This window comes from Molossus molossus, unplaced genomic scaffold, assembly GCF_014108415.1.
Source record: "Molossus molossus isolate mMolMol1 unplaced genomic scaffold, mMolMol1.p scaffold_m16_p_15, whole genome shotgun sequence".
Classification (NCBI taxonomy): domain Eukaryota; kingdom Metazoa; phylum Chordata; class Mammalia; order Chiroptera; family Molossidae; genus Molossus; species Molossus molossus.
The window spans coordinates 14,886,681-14,903,616 of record NW_023425350.1 but is presented as its reverse complement, the minus strand read 5'-3'; positions in this window follow the sequence as shown (position 1 = coordinate 14,903,616).

Below are 16,936 nucleotides of genomic sequence, written 5' to 3'. Positions count from 1 at the left end.
CTTCAAAGTAACCATTTTATTACACTCAAGGCTTCTGTGAGCCAGGAATTTATCACCACATTATTGTTTTTAAAACTTAACTTGAGCCCTGGCCAGTTTGGCTCAGTGGTTAGAGCGTCGGCCCTCAGACCAAAGAGTCACAGGTTTGATTCCAGTCAAGGGCACGTATGTTGGTTGCGATTTGTCCTGGCCCTGGTCAGGGTTGTGCGGGAGGCAACCAGTTGATTTGTCTCTCTCACATCAGTGTTTTTCTCTCCCTCTCCCACTCTATCTGAGATAAATGGTAAAATATCCTTGAGTGAGGATTAAAAACAAAAACAAAAACAGCCTTGCTGGTGTGGCTCAGTGGTTGAGTGTTGACCCATGCACCTGGAGGTCGCCGGTTCGATTCCCGGTCAGGGAACATGTCCAGGTTGTGAGCCCGATCCCCAGTGGGGGGCATGCAGGTGGCAGCCAGTCAGTGTTCTCTCTTATTAATGTTTCTGTCTCTCTCTCCCTCTCCCTCTAAAATCAGTAAAGAAAAATATTTAAAACAAAAAATCTTTCAAGACCTGAAATCACGGAGTGTATTCTCTGAGTACAATTCAGCTAAATTAAAAACGAACAACAAAAACATAACTAAAACATTTCCACATGTTCAGAAGTTAAAAAACAAAACAACAAAAACTTAACTTGGTGTTTTTCTTATAAGATCAAAACGTGGGTAATACAGAAAGTCAAAACATACAAAAGGAATAATAGAAAGGACTCCTTGATCGAACTCATCTAGCAATAAGCACTGTTACTACCTCCAGCGTGCCCTTCCCAGACCAGGCTTAATAAGCAAATGCATATACAAACCCATTCTGCCGGGCTCTGACCTGTGACCACCGATGGTGGCTGTCTCTGTAGTGGTGGAACCAGACCCCAACCTCATTCTTCTGAAGTGCTATGTGACGTAGCTGTTACCTGTTTGTTCACTTGTCCCTTCCTTCATTGAACACATGCCTACTGTGTGCCAGACCCTGTCCTGTGTGCCAGGTGCATAGTGTTGGCGAAACGTCCATGCTCTGCCTCACGGGGCTGACAGTCGCTCCAGCACATGGAAGTACCACGGTTTATATAACCGTATGTTGACGTCATTTCCATTTTTAACTTACAGATACAGAAGTCCTCTGACATATTTTCATACACCTTTAAAAAAAATACTGTTTTGCCCTGGCCAGTTTTGCTCAGCGGTTAGAGCGTGGGCCTGTGGTCCAGAGAGTCCCGGGTTCGGTTCCTGCTAAGGGCGCGTTCCTCAGTTGCAGTTTGTCCCCAGCCCTGGTTGGTCGTATGGATGGCAGCCACTTGATGTGTCTCTTTCACATCCATGTTTCTCTCTCTCTCTCCTTCCCACTCTATCTGAGCAAAAAATGGAAAAATGTCCTCAGGTGAGGATAAAAAAAAAAAAATACTGTTTTTATTGATTTATTTTTAGTGAGAAAGAGATAGAAACATTGATGTGAGAGTGATACATCGATTGGCTGCCTCCTGCACGCCCCTCACTGGGGATCGAGCCCACAACCCGGGCACATGCCCTGACCAGGAATCGAACCGGGACCTCTCAGTCCATGGGATGACACTCAATGCACTGAGCCACACCGGCTGGGCCTCATACACCTTTTCATGCATTCTCAGCGTGGAGATCTAGAAGCGGGATTGCTGTGGTGGGGGGCGGGCACATTGGGACAGGGATGTCCAAATCCAGACTGCCGTCACTGAGCCAGGAATGAGTCAGTGTCAGCATCTCCCCTAGCCCTGGGCAGGAGCACCTTACACATCTCCACAGATCTGAAAGGTGGAGATGATTATCCAGTTGTTGACTCGTTTCCCCCTTGTGTCCTGTATGGGATGTGGCCAGGAATCCGGAGCCATTTTCCAGGGTGGTGGTCTGCCTCTTTCTGTGTCTTGTTGGTGTCACCAGTGCTTTGGTCCCTGGGCACAATGGCCCTCCGGCCATTAGGGAACAGACCGTCTTTCTGACCCCTTTCCTGGCCTCAACAGAGAGCCCCGCCCATGGGAAACACAGCCTCCTGCTTCATTCACTTCACCGCTGTCCCCCACAACTCAGAATCTCACTCCCCTACAGGGCTCCATGTCACCTAGAGTTTTGAAGGGCAGATGTCATTTGGTACCCTCTCTTCAAGGTCATCTGTGAAACTGTTCCAAAGACCAGTCCTCGGGCAGACCCCTGAGAGGTCTGAGATACCCACCATTTACCGCGTCTCGAGGAAGAGGCGTGCCTATGGATGTAAGCCCCCCATCGTGGGGTCACACCGGCGTCCTGTGCATGACTGTACACGCCCTCTCACGGCGTGACACGTTTTCAGTGAGGAGCCTTTGGTGGAGAAGCTACGTGTCCAAGTCTGAGAGTATGACAAGATGGGACACCCAACTGCATGAACACGGTTCCCTCAAAGCCTCGTCCTCACCCTTTAGGACAAGGCCTTGACCTAAAGGATTGTTTTCAGATCTGGAAATTTCATATACCACAGTAGGATGTGAAAGATGGAGGTTTGTATTTGTTTATTCATTAAAAAATTTATTACTATAAAATTTACTTTAAATATGTTTTTATTGATTTTATATAGAGAGGGAGAGAAAATCATTGATTACCTGCCTCCTGCATGTGCCTACTGGGGATCAAGCCAGCAACCCTGGCATGTGTCCTGACTGGGAATTGAATCCGTGACCTTTTTTGTCTTTTTAATCCTCACCCAAGGATATTTTTCCATTTATCTTCAGATATAGTTGGGAGGAGGGGAGAGAAACATTGATGTGAGGGAGACACATCGACTGGTTGCCTCCCGCACAACCCCTACCAGGGTCAGGGACTGAACTGCAACCAAGGTACATGCCCCTGCCTGGAGTTGAACCCATGACTCTCTGGTCTGTGGGCCGATGCTCTAACTGTTGAGCCAGACCGGCCAGGGCTGAACCCGTGACCTCTTGGTGCATGGGATGATGCTCAGTCAACTGAGCCACATTAGTTAGGTTAAAAATGTTATTTTTTTCCTTGCAAAAGGACTGTGTACCTATTTTAGAAAATTTGGAAACTAGGGACGAGTGGGAAGCAGAGCTGAGCATTGTTAGCACACTGTGTCTTCCTCCGGAGTTTCTGATTCTCTCAAAACAGCAGAAGTGGGGTCATACCAAGGATACTGATTTACGGCCTGCTGTTTGTCAAAGACAGTGTGAACCTGTTTCCATGTCATTCCGCATTCTTCATGACCTGGAGGAGCTTATCTTTTTTTTTTCTCCTCACCTGAGGACATTTTTCAATATTTTGTTCAGATAGAGTGGGAGGGAGGGAGGGAGAGAGAGAGAGAGAAACATTGACGTGAAAGGGACACATCGAGTGGTTGCCACCCACATGACCCAGCCAGGGCCAGGGACAAACTGCAACCGAGGTACGGGCCCTTAGCGGGAACCGAACCCGGGTCTCTCCAGACCGCAGGCCAATGCTCTAACCGCTGAGCAAACTGGCCAGGGCTGGAGGAGCTTATCTGAGGGAGAGACTTCTGGGAGCTCCTGTTGGCAGCTGCCCCCTCATGCTGTGTCAGCTGTTTGCTGGCCCTACCTCGTCCTCAGGGAGGGAGGAAGAGAACCCCCTCCTGGCCTGGTCCCGGCAGACCCCTCCAGGCCACATGCTCTGCCTAGATTCAGGACTGAGGACAGTGTGTGTCCTTGACCCTCCCTGACTCTGAAGGGTGCAGCCTTGCCAACCACATATGAGCCTTGGGGTTTGAGTCTGTCATTTCAGATGGCCAGGCAGGTCCCTCAGGTCCCTTGGAGCTTATGAAAGGCACCCCACCTCCAGCCTCCTTCCTTCCTCCATCCCCAGTGACCTTCACATCCCATTTCCCCGGTCTGGCCATCATTAGTGTCTAAAACATGTGGGGCTGCGAGTCGTTGGGCTCCGGGGCCTTTGTTTCCCTCCACTTCACTTGGAGAGCGTGGGCTGGAGAGCGGGCACAATGGCAGATGGTCCCCTGCCCGCGGATGCGGCCGGCTGTGCCGGCTGAAAGCTTCCCCTCCCCAGCGCCTCTCCCCTGGCTCCATCTGGGAAATCTGCCTCTTCAACCCAGTGCTGAGCCGATCACTTCCCCTCCGCTCCTCAAGCTTGTTCAAAGCGGAGCGAGAAGATGGAGACACGACCACCCCTTTGGTTGCGCCCGCCCTCCCTGTCTCCTGCCTCCTCAGGCCCGCGGAATGGAGGCAGCGACTGCCCAGCGCAGGCCTGGGCTTCCTTAGGACAGAGCCGGCAGATCTGTCTCCCCACTGGCTTCCGCTGAAAAGGCGGGGGGGAGGGGGAGGTGCTTTGAGGACACTGTCCTCAGTGAGTACCTCCGGCCAGGCCATCAGCAGCCCTGGGGTCCCATCATCGCAGGTGGAAGCTGGGTGCTGCCCGGGTAGCTGGGTGTGCGCGAAGCTGCCCTGCTCTGCTGGAGCCGCTAACGAATTCAGACTCGGGCAGATGTGGCCACCTCCCCTTTAACATTGGGGTGTCAGTGAACTGTAGAGTGATTGCACCATGGGAAGTACGCCTTTTGTTAGCTTTTGACAAATCCATCTACCTGTGTACCCACACACCATCTAGATACAGAACATTTCTGAACCCCAGAAAGTTTCATGTCTCTTCCCAGTCAACTCCCTTACCATCCCCAGGAGCAACCACTCACCTGGCTTCTATCACCCCAGATGAACTTTGCCTGTTCAAGGATTTGCTATAAATGGAACCATGTGATATGAAATCTTCTGACTTCTTTCACTCAATAAAATGTTTTGGAGATATGTCCATGTTGCATGTATCGTAATTCATTCCTTTTTTATTGCTGAGTAGTACTCCATCCTATGAATAAACCACAAGTTCTAAAGTCAATTTTCCTTCCAAATCACCCTGCTTTTTGTATTTATTTATATAGCACTGAATTGTATTTTTTAAACCTGTCTAAAAATATTTCTTTAAAGATGGTTTGAGTCCATTGACATATATGAATGTGTTTATTTGTCTTGGTTTGTCATACTACTCTATATTTCATACATTACATAAATACATACATTTATATACCCAGTAGGCTTTTTATTAGCAAAATAACGGGTTGGTTATTGCAGAGTTCCTCTACGGAGTGGCAGGGTCTACCAGGGAGCACGGACGAGTGCTGGTCAGGAGATTTCTTACTGACTGAATGAGAATTCCATTTCCAGGAGAGCTGAAGCTCGAAGTTACGTTTCGTTTTTGGCGATGTGGGGTTTAGCATAAGCAACTCCATTTTGGGCCTGTTGTTCTGTTTTTAGCAGTGTTTAACTTTTTGAGGAACTGCAAACTATTTTCCAAAGCAGCTGCATTATTTTATATTCTCACCAGCAGCAAAAATCCCTTTAGAAAGCAAATATTCTGTAAGGTCTTATTTACTATCTTAAAATGACATTCATAGGCAATATAACCTCCCCACACCCACCATGAATAGAAAAAAATCAGTATAAAGACCTAACCATAATACAAAGCAGAAATAACAGAAACATGATTGATACATTTTATTTTAAAATGTGGCTTCAGAAGATGGACCTTCTCAGGTGACTTAGAAACTGGGCCTGGAGGCAGCTTCCCCATAGCTGTCCACCCCAGGCTGGAGTCTGGCACCTCCGCCCCCCGTGGGAAGCAAGGACAGCTGTCCAGGGGATGCTTTGAAGGGTTTCGGCCAGTTAATTTTTTTTTTTTACTCACCCCAGGATATTTTTCCATTTATCTTCAGATAGAGTGGGAGGGAGAGAGAGAGAGAAACATCGATGTGAAAGAGAGACATCTGGATGCCTCCCACATGACCCTGCCAGGGCCGGGAACCAACCCACAACCAAGGCACGGACCCCCTACCAGAATCAAAACTGCGGTCTGTGGGCCGATACTCCACACAATTTGATTAAAAAGCAAATCAAACTACCTTGCACTGCTCACATCACTCACACACACACTGCACAGGTTTGGATGCCTGTGCACAGAAATGGGCTCTTGGAGCTGCCATGGAGCAGGTCACTGTGCACCGGCTCTGCCTGGGCCTGGCGTCACTCTCCCAGGTCAACAGGACTTGAGGGCAGGTGCGAGCTATCTGGGCCTCAGGCCAGCTGATTGGATTCACCTCCTGGCTGCTCCATGCCTTTGAACAGGGCATGAATATAGAAGGTGGGCACCCAACAGGTGGGGCTCAGAGTTAGGGACTGAGCTAAGTGCTTGGTAAAAGGTCACTTCAAGCCCCCTCCAAACAGCCATTGTTGGGTCTGGAGGAAGGAGGACAGTTCCGGAGCTTCTAAATGCCTCTCCTGTGATGCACTAATGGATGTACATTATCAGTCCTTCCTGGCCACCACGTCATGCTCCCTGTCTCAACCCTGACTGGAGAACTCCCATTCTTCTGGAAAAGCAGCTGTCATGCCGGAGGCCCTAACAAAGGCATTTCCCCACTAAAGGACATTATGACCACCATTGCATCTAGACAGGGCTCAGGTGGCTGCTGGTGCCTGAGCTCTGTCTAGAATGAATGGCTGCAGGGACATCTCGTAGGAGAGCCTAGTGTGTCCTTAATGTTTGTGGCATTTTCAGCAAGACCCCACCTCCAGGAAGTCCACTCTCATTGCACAGGAACAAGCCCTCACTGAAGAAGGGAATTAGGATAAGGAAGCAGTTTTGAAAGAACACATGTGGTTCCACACGGCCTCACATGCATGTATAGAATGCAGGGGAAGAGAGTCTGACATTAACGCAGGACTGTAAATACAGCTCGCAGGCATCTGTCCCAGGGTGTCACACTGAAATAGGCCTTGTGGAAAGATGCAACTACAGGGAGCTCTTTGCAGGAGGGCTGGCCATTATCAGGCCCCCGCAGGGCTCTGCCCAGTAGAAGAAAGGCTAATTCATGCAGTTAGCCCAGGGGCTTCCTCAGGGAATTGGAATGGAAAGAACTGAGAACTGGTGGCCCATGTGAGGGAACTGGTAGGATTTCAAACTAAGTGCACAAGAGAGGTCCAAGAGACGGGACAGAGCTTGGCTCCTTGGCACAGTGAGCCGTCCCCACTCTAAGCCACGTACTCTACCACAGAGTTTGTAGATCTGAGCCTAACACCGTAGACAATCAGGCCTGGAAGGAACCAAGAGACCATCTAGTCCACAAACACCCCTCCCTGCCGATGCTCAGATGAGACTGAGGTTCAGGGTCTCAGTCCAGGGTTGGGGTGCCTGCCCAGGTCTCGAGGCCATCCAGCAACAGAGCTGGGGTGGAACCCAGCTTGGCCCACTGCTTCCTCCACTCCTGACTCTGCTGCAGACCCTAAGGGGCTGAACACTGATTCCTGGGAGGGTGCGGACCCTGGGCCCTGCTCGCCTTCCCTGCTCTGTCCTGGTCCAGATGAGGCCCAGGCGGTTGCACTAATGCACACATTAGCTTAATGGATAAAAGCAGTCTCAAGGGTCTCTTCATGAGGCCCCTTTGGCGGCAATAAAGCAAATTAAAACCCTATTCAAAGGTCAATTGAAATCACTTTCATTCTAATTCTTTGCACAAATTGATTCCTCTTTACCCGTGGGGGTCAAACTGAAGGTCAGAGAAAGGGCCCAGCTGCAGAGCTGAATGGGAGCTGGGTGAAAAGGGCCACTGCTCAGTGTGTGTGTGTTACAGGCAGACAGTGGCGCCCCATTTCCTAGGCCATCTGGGGCACCAGGACCTTCTATGCCATGCTTCAGGCTTCAAGGTCATTTTTGGGGACAAGCTATACATCTGCCCCCCAAGCCCCATCAGGCTTCCATTAGTGTTTCCACTGACAAGACTCTAACGGAAATTAGGATTTCTTATTTTCTCATGAGTCTAGAAAGAATCCTCTTGAGCGATGTAAGCTGGGGTTTTGAATGTCCCTACAAGGGTGGGAAACAGACAGCCTGCGGGCCTTATAAGGCCAATACCGGCTAACACATATCTCACCAAATTAGCCTGACCAAATATAGCAGGCTAAATTTTAAGTTGATAATTTTGTATGGTCCACAAATAATGTTATGAATATCCAAATGACCCTTGGAAGAAAAAAAATTTTCCCATTCCTGACAAACTCAGAAAGGTTAAGTAACTTGCTCAAGGTCACAGAACTCAGGGTTTCCTCTCCAAACCTATTAGCCCCCCAGTCTTTTCCCAGTCTCTAAACGGCTCCGCCCACTGTCCAGCTGCTCAAACCAGAAGTCTAAGACCATCTTTAAGCCTTCCCTTTGTTTCACTCCATCTACTCCAAGCCCTATTAGCGCTGACTCCCAGAAGAGGCTGTTGGTTGCTTGCCCTCTGATTGGTTCTCCAGACAACAGCCAGAATCATTTAAAAAAAATTCTAGTGGATCCTGTCACCCCCTTGCTTAACACCCAGCAGTGTTTTCCTCTGTTCTGGGCCTAAAGTCTAAGTTGTCACTGTTTGAGCACCCGCTGGGGGTGAGAGCAGACTGAACAGTAGCTGCTTCAAAGTCAACATGTCTCAGCGATTCCCGCTCCACCTGGACCCCCTTCCTAGTCCTCCCCATCTGTTCCCAGCCCCCCTCCTAAATCCTGCCTGATTCCTTTCTCTCTCCCCAGCATCTAGGCAGACACCAGGGCCTGGCCATGGCCCTTTCTTGACCCTTTGTCCCCATGGTCCCTCAGCTTGTTGCTCCCTCTCCAGTCTCTCTACTTTGCCTTCTATTTCCTCCTCTACTCCTGGGGTAGAAAGCCCCTGCCCAAAGCCTTCTGCTCCCATCCGTTCACCTGTATGTTTCCCACGGACTCTCCTCGCGGCCATGTCGGGCTGGTCTGCCTGGGGCTAGGCCCCTGTCCTGTCCCCTGGAGGCTCCACATCTACTTTGCTCCCTCCAGGAAGCCCTTCCTTGGCATCCATAGTTCCCTGGGCAGACAGCAACCCTGTCTGTGCCTGCCTGTAGAATGATACCTTGTGCTCCCTCCTTGTCTCTGAAAGGGAGGTGACTGGAAGGCAAGAAGCCTGCAGTGACTTAGTTTGGGATTATGGGAAGCCAGAGCCACCCCAAAGTTGCCCTTGGTTCCTGGGCTGCTGCAACTAGGGAGGGCCGACCTTCAACCCCTCTCATCCCACTACACACAAACACACACACACACTCATATACACAGGCAGATGCTGGGCTGTTTCTAATTCAGACACAATGTAAGCAGGGGACTGCCTCTGTTTTGGGTTCATACGTCCTACAGAGGAATTTTGGAGAGAATTTTAGAGTCATGAGCTTCTGCAAACTGAGGCTTAAAAGGGGCTCCCTTCCTCATTCACTCCCTCCAACTCTCTCTCTGCAAATATTTCTTGAGCACCATTCTGTATCAGGTGCCTTGCCTGGGACTTTTCATGCATTGACTGTGGGATCTGTACCCTTGCAGAGAAGGGAACCAGCTGAGCAGGCCTGAAGCTACTCAGACCCAGACAATAACAGGAATGAAGTGCTCCCTCTGACAGAGGTCACAACTGGGCCCCAGAGGCCCTGAGGAGGGACAATTGTTCTGACTTGCCAGGGCTGGCAGCCCTCTGGCTTGTCCAAATTGTCCATGGAGACTTGGAGAGTGAGTGAAGAAGGGTGGGCCAGGATGGAGCTGGGATTCCTTCCTGCCCATCCATCCCTTCTTCTGATCCACATGGCTTGAGTTGTTGCTGGTTCCAGCACAGCTGGCCAAATGCAGGCATAGGGCATCCTTGTTCTGGAGTCTTCTCCTCTCCTGGTGTAATGTCCCCAACTGCCTGGTCCCAGTGCCTGGAGGCTAAGGGCAAGGCACCCTCCTGTGGCCCTCCTCCTCATGCTGGGCTCTTGGACACCCCATCCTTGTTGCTGTTCCACCAGCCCTTCCTTCTCCCCTGTGCAGGAAACCATCCCTACACCTGTCACTGTAACGCACTCACACCTTGGTGACATCGCTTTTCCAATTAAACATTCAAAGGTGAAAAGCAGGGATGACGATAGCAGCCTTGGCCCTGTGCCCACAACCGGGTGTAGGTGCATCGCCCCAGCCCCAGGAATCCTCACTCTCAAGGTCTCCAAATGAAGTCATCAGCTGCCCTGCCCAACGACCCCATGTCTGCTCCTGTCTCCTTCCTTCTTTTCTTCTTTTTTAAAAAATCCTCACCTGAGGGTATTTTTCTATTTATCTTCAGATAGAGTGGGAGGGAGGGAGGGAGAGAGAGAGAAACATCAATGCGAGAGAGACACATTGACTGGCTCCCTCCCGCAGGACCCCAACCAGGGCTGGGGGTGAACCACAACAGAGGTATCAGCTGTTGACCGAAATCGAACCCAAGACTTTTTGGTCCCCAGGCCAACACTCTAACTGCTGAGCCAAACAGGCCAGGGCCCTTCTTTTCTTTTTTCCTTCTTCTCTTCTTCCCCCTTCCTCCCTTTTTTTCTCCCTCCCTCCCTTCCTGCCCTCTTTCCTTCCACTCTAGGCTGTGTGCTCTTGGGGCCAGCACTTCCATAATAACAAGGATATAGGTTAGCACTCTATAGCTAACTAGGGGCTGAGCCCTGCTCTAAGAGATTCATAGGTATTGCATAATTTCACCCATATGGCAGCCACATGGGTTGGTGCACCCGTTATGGAAGAGGAAGGCCCTCCAGCGTTTGTAGGTCAGGTTCGTTCTCTGAATCCCACCTTGATTCTACTCAAGGCTTGGATTATTTGGTTTCCCTCACTTTTGTCTGTAACATCCATTTCCCCCTCTCTACGGAATTATCCCCATCAGCATGCAACAACGTTCTAGTACATTCTGCTATCTTTATCCTTGACCTTATATAACCCCCCACTACTGCCCAACATTTACCTTGAGGTTTCTAGAAAGAGTTGTTTTTATGCCAGGACCAAGGGAAGAAATAGATAAATCCACCAAAATAATGGGGAGGTTTTATTTTATTTTAATTGTTAACAGTATTACAGATGTCTCCCATTTTTCCCTTTTTTATCCCCCTCCACCTACCCCTCACCCACCCCGGGCCTTTCCCACACTATTGTCTGTGTCCATGGGTTATGCATATATGCTTATGTGTTCTTTGGTCAATCTCTTCCTGCCCCCCCCCCCCCCGCAAGATCTCTTCAATCAGTAACTAATAGAATAAGATGACAAATAATCAGAAAACATATAGGTATACAGAAAGGATCTAGAATATTTGAGCAACCACAGGATACATATTCTTTTGAAGTGCACATGAAACAGTAATCAAAATGAACCACATGTTCAGCCATTAAACAGCCCCCTGCCCCCACTTTCAAAGGCTGAAACCAAATAGAGCATGTTTTCTGACCATAGGAGACTTAGGCCAAAAATTAGTTTTAAAACATAACTAGAAAATCCCCAATGCTGGAAGTTAAACAGAACACATCTCAATAACCCATAGGGCAATCAAGACATCTCAATAAAAATAAGTAGATATTTTAAACTAAATGGTAATAAAAATATGACATATCAAAATTTATGGATGCAACTAAAGCCATAATTAAAAATTTATGGCCATGCCCTGGCCAGTTTGGCTCAGCGGTTAGAGCATCAGCCTGCAGTCCAGAGAGACCCCGGTTCGGTTCTCACTAAGGGCACATATCTCGGTTGCAGTTTGTCCCCGGCCCTGGTTGAGTTGTGCAGGTGGCAGCCACTTGATATGTACCTTTCACATTGATGTTTCTATCTCTCTCTCCCTCCCACTCTAGCTGAACAAAAAATAGAAAAATATCCTTGGGTGAGGATAAAAAAAAATTATAGCCATAAATACATCTCAAAAAAGAATAAAAGTTGAATATCAATTATCTAAGTAAAAGCATTTGCTTAATATCCTACTCAAGAGGATAGAAAAAAGAATAGTCAATTAGAAATTAGAAGGCAAGAAATAATAAGAGTAGAAATTTCAGAAATTAAAAAAGTATACACGCAAGACAGAAAATCAACAAAACCAAAATTGATTTTTTAAAAACACGAATTAAATGGGAAAACTAATCAATGAAAAAGACATAAATTACCAATAACAGAGATGAAAGGGAACCATAAATATAGATTCCACAGGTGTTATAAAAATAAGAAGATAAAAATTTTAAGCCATTAAGTTTAAAGATTTAGATGAAATGGACACATTTCTAGAAACACACATCTTACTAAAACTGACACAAAAGTAAATAGACAATTGGAGTAAAGCTACTTAAGTAATTGAATCTGTAATTTAAAATCATTCAGTAAACAATCTTAAAGACACCGATGGCATCACTGATGAATCATTGCAGTCATTTGAGGAAGAGATAAACACCATTGTAAACAAATTTTTCTACTGAACTATAAAAAATGAGGGTGGGAGAGAGGGATTTCTAACTTGTTTTATGAGGACAGCATGATTTGGATACCAAAGTCTGACAATAATTCTACAAGAAAGGAAAATTACAGGCTAATCTCATAAACGTAGATGCAAAAATCTGAAATAAAATACTAGCAAATTGAACCCAGTGCTATATAAAGATAACACATCATAATCAAATTGGGCTCAATGCAGGAATGCATGGTAAGTGTAACACTAAAAATCAATAATGTAATTCACCACATTATCAAGAGAAAGGGGAAAAATTATATTGCCATCTCAGACAATCAAGCTTTCAAAGAGGAGCTAGTGATACAAGGAAGCCAGGGCATTGGTCAAGGCTTTCTAGTGGCATCAGCTGAGGTGGGAATGGCAACCTCCTACTTCTTTTTATTCTGGGGGTAGAAGTGACATCTGTGTCCAATGCTATGGTGTTGGGACGGTGCCATTTGTGGCTTCTTGTTCACAGTAGTGATCTGGTTTTCTTTCCCATTGGATCCAATCAGCAGCCTGATTTTGGCCATGATTCCAGCCACCTTTTGTCCCTGCCCATATTGGGATCTTGGTTCCTCACTCTGCCCAGTGATTCTAAATGTGGTTTGATGGCCTTTTCATTCTGCAGCAAGCAATTAAGAACTCGGCTGACAAAGAAGGGCAGAAGCTGAATCAGTCTGACTTATCCTGGTCTGGTTTTTCTGCTACTGCCAGCTGCCTCTTGAAGTTATAATACAAATAAAAATAAGACAAAATCACAATCTGATTTGGAGAGCTCATAAGCCTGTCAATGGGAGGGGCAGGAGTGGGTGGAAGAGGGAAGATGGAAGACACAGTGGAATTTGTTCCAGCAATGAAGCCTCTGTGTACAGAGGAGATGGAAATGGAATTCTCTGGAGAACAGGGAAAGCCATGGTTTATGCCACAGGTAAGACTAAGTGGCCAAGGAGGACTTCAGAGAACAGTTGATGGATGAGCTGAATCTTAACACAAGAGTCCAATTTTCCTGGATGGCTGGAGAGAGGAATGGTGTTTTAGTTGGGGGAGTTGCATAAAGAGATGGAGGCTTTAGAAAGTAATGTTCACGGGAATGTCAGTGCTGGGGACAGCTGAAGCACCACGATGCAAGATGGAAATGACCTTGGAAAGAGGCCAAGGCCAGGCGATCAAGTACCTTGTTCACTGTTAAGGAGCTTGGATATTTTCTGCAGCCCTAAATGAGAAGATTGCTGGATACAAGGACAATATTACCAACCAGACACTCTCAAGGTAGTGTCGAAGTCCAGAAGAGCATCTGATTGTGAATAAAGAAAGTTCCTACAATTGGCAGATTAAACACTCCTCACTGATTTGAAGTTCAATTTACTTTCAACACTCCCTCACACCCCTACAACTCCTCACAATTTGCTTTTGCTTCTTTACTCCAGGTTAGGGTAGAGTCTCTTCCACTTAGCTTTCAGTGCTGTCTTCTCCCGGACCTGACATTTGGGACTAGAGCCAAGCCAAAACTCCAGGGCCAGGCTTGGAGAGATTGAGAGTCCTCAGACCACTCTGCCAGCTCATGGCCATGGGGAGGTCTAGAGGCCATAAGGAAAGTTCTTCAGTTGCTTTTCAAAGAGCACCACCCATCATTAATAGTCTAAGGTTAACAACACCTTCTCCTTGGGGTTTGGGGCACAGAAGGAGCCTGCCCTGGGCTAGGTGCTTGGGGAGCAGGCCCCAGGTGGTGGTGGGGGGCACTGCAACCCACATTCACACCCCAAGAAGACAATTTGTCCTGGACCTCAGGTGAGTGACTCTTGAGACCTTCTTTGTCCCTAGCCCCCAACCCCTAATCCCCAACCCCTGACCTAGAACAGATTGTGATTTCTGGTGATATCTTCAAATCAGTTTCCACATGCTGGGGAAATCTGAGGTATTACTGACGTCTTTTCTTTGCGGTGATATTTACCTGAAAATGCGAACGAGGCAGATGCTAGTCCAAGCACAAGTAAATTCACCCTCTTTTCACCGACTTCGACAGGCTCTCCAGGCCCACCCCACACCGGGGTGCTAAGCTGCCTGCTCGTCCCAACTGGAGACCCAACACCGTCCTTAATTAAGTTCTTTTCTGACTGTCGCCAGGTGCGTCCTTCTGCGGGACAGTGTTAATTCCAGCCTCCGGGGGAGAGATCTAGCCCCTTTTCCAGACGCGTCTGCCCTTGCGCTCAGCCCCTACCAGGAAACCCCCTGCGGCGCCCCATGGCCCCCCTTCCCATGGACGGGAGAGTTGCTCGTTAAGCTGCCTTGCCGGGAAGTTCACATCTAGCGCCCACTCCCGCGAACCCCGTATAAAAGGACCAAGGAGAGCGACCAGGACTAGGTGTGGAGGAGGAGAAAGAACGGAAGAAAAGTGACCCATCGAGAGGCCGCCGAGCATCCTTGCTCCGGCGCAGCGAGTCACTCAGAGAGCAGCCTCTCCGCGACAGGTAAGGGCGCAGCGGCGCCGAACCTCACTCTTACCCTGGGACTCCCTGCTCCGGGACTCCCTGCCCCGGGACTCGGGAGGCTCTTGCTCGCGTTCCCCTGTGTTCTTTGAAAACTTTCTGTACTGAGTGCGGTGTGGGAAGCCTCCGGCAGCAGAGCGGCGAGGGCCAGCTCCCGGACTGGGCGAACGGTGCGACGCTGAGCAGTGACTTCCAGGAGCAGGTGGCCAGTCTCCCCCCCCCCCTCAGGAGTAGGGCTGCTTGAACCCCTGAGACTCCTACTGCCTTCTGGAGAGATCTCTGGAGAACCCGGTTTTAGGGCACTTCTTCCTCCTGATTTTCTGGGTAGATGTCACATATACCATATACTCCAGTGCAATTAATGTTGGAAACGGGGTGGGGGGGTAGGAGACAGGAGAGAAAAGGCTAAAAGTCACAACAAACTCCTTGCATTTTAGACTATTTTGGATTCAGACCCCCGAATCCTCGTTTTTCTGCCCACCTTAGCGCACTCGATGGGGCTGCACTATAAGGACCGGGGCTCCTCTACAACAAAACACTAAGCCGAGTTAAGAGGTGGCCCGGGTAGGAACTGTCCGAGGTCCTGAACCACCCTGTCTGCGCTCTCAATAGGACAGCAGAGTGGACCTTCTGTCCCGCAACCCTGAATTGCAGGACGGAAGCAGCCGACTCAGGTTCAGGCAGAGGTGGTTTCCGGAGAAGGAGGGAGAGTCTGCAGGGCATGTGGATCCCCCAAATTCTTCGTGTCTAAATGGGGGAGGTGATGGTTCTCACAGAACCGCTGGAAAGAGCCAAGGAAAGTAAAAGTATTTGTTTTATCAGTTGTTAAGACTATGGTTTATTTAATGACAATAATCCTTTGATACTTCTGTTTTAGGACTTGATGCATGTGTATGTTGGTGCAAGGATAAAACTCTGCACCTTTAATCTTTACACAAGGGCATTGCCAGTGTGCAGCTTTAGAGGAACACAACGTCTTATTTAGCCACTGAAAATTCACCTACACATGTGAAGTTCTAACGAGTGTAGTTCTGTTATAAACCTAATGTCCAGATGAACAAAATACAGCCTTCTATTTATTTTTCCAAGGCTTTCAAAACACTCTCCCTACTTACAGAAAGCACAGTATTTGACATCTCCCCATTAGGTACTATACTGATCTTTAAAAATGGCACAGGACAATATTTATACATTGTAGAAAAATAAAGACCACACACAAGCAAAAATAAAACAAGTTGCTTTCAGGAAACAATCTAACTTTTAGCGGTCCAATGTAGCTCTGAGAGGGTGGGAAGTGAGAAAGTGAGGTGTTTACAGCACTGCCAAGGTAAGGAAGCTCTCCAGGAGGCCTGCAATCATGAGGTAGGTTTTTAGAAAATGAAAATCACTCTAGAATGGCCAATTGTGATAAGAATTGAAATATACTTGAGAAAACTGTCAGACCTGTATGATTTTACTTCTCTCTCTACTCATGCTATTTTACACTTGCCACAGTGATATATGATTATCATTTTTCTGCTTCTTGTGTAAATCTGGGCATTTTTCTGAACCAAGTGTGCTATGTGGTCTCAGAGCTGTAGTTTAAATTGCCTTGTCCAGCAAGTTCAGGCTTCATACTTGAACTGGAGCATCAAAAAGCCTCAACAGGAGCAGCCTGTCCCTGGTCACCAGTGGACATCAAGGTTGACCAATGTCTCCCAGTTGCCTGGGGTGCTGATGGGACGGCTCACTGGCTGCCAGCGCCATCTAATGGCTGCCTTGAAAACATTCAGGCGGTACCTGGCTGCTATTCAGAAGGTTGTCCTGAGCTGGCTCAGGTTTGGGAAAATAAGTAGGGGTGGGGCAGAGAAGAGGAAGTAGATTTCTGAAGTGAACAATGAGAGCCAGAAAGAACTTTCACTTCCAAAGCCCTCCCTATAAAAAAGATTTGGCCCACACATCCACAAATAAGAGGTTTCTTTTAGGCAAACATTTTAAGTGCAAATCTCCACTAGGAGAGACAATCAGTCTTCACCTTAATGTGAATTACTTTTCTCATCTAATTCAGTCTCCTCTTAACAGCTGGTTGAGAAGAGCTTCTGCAATACAAA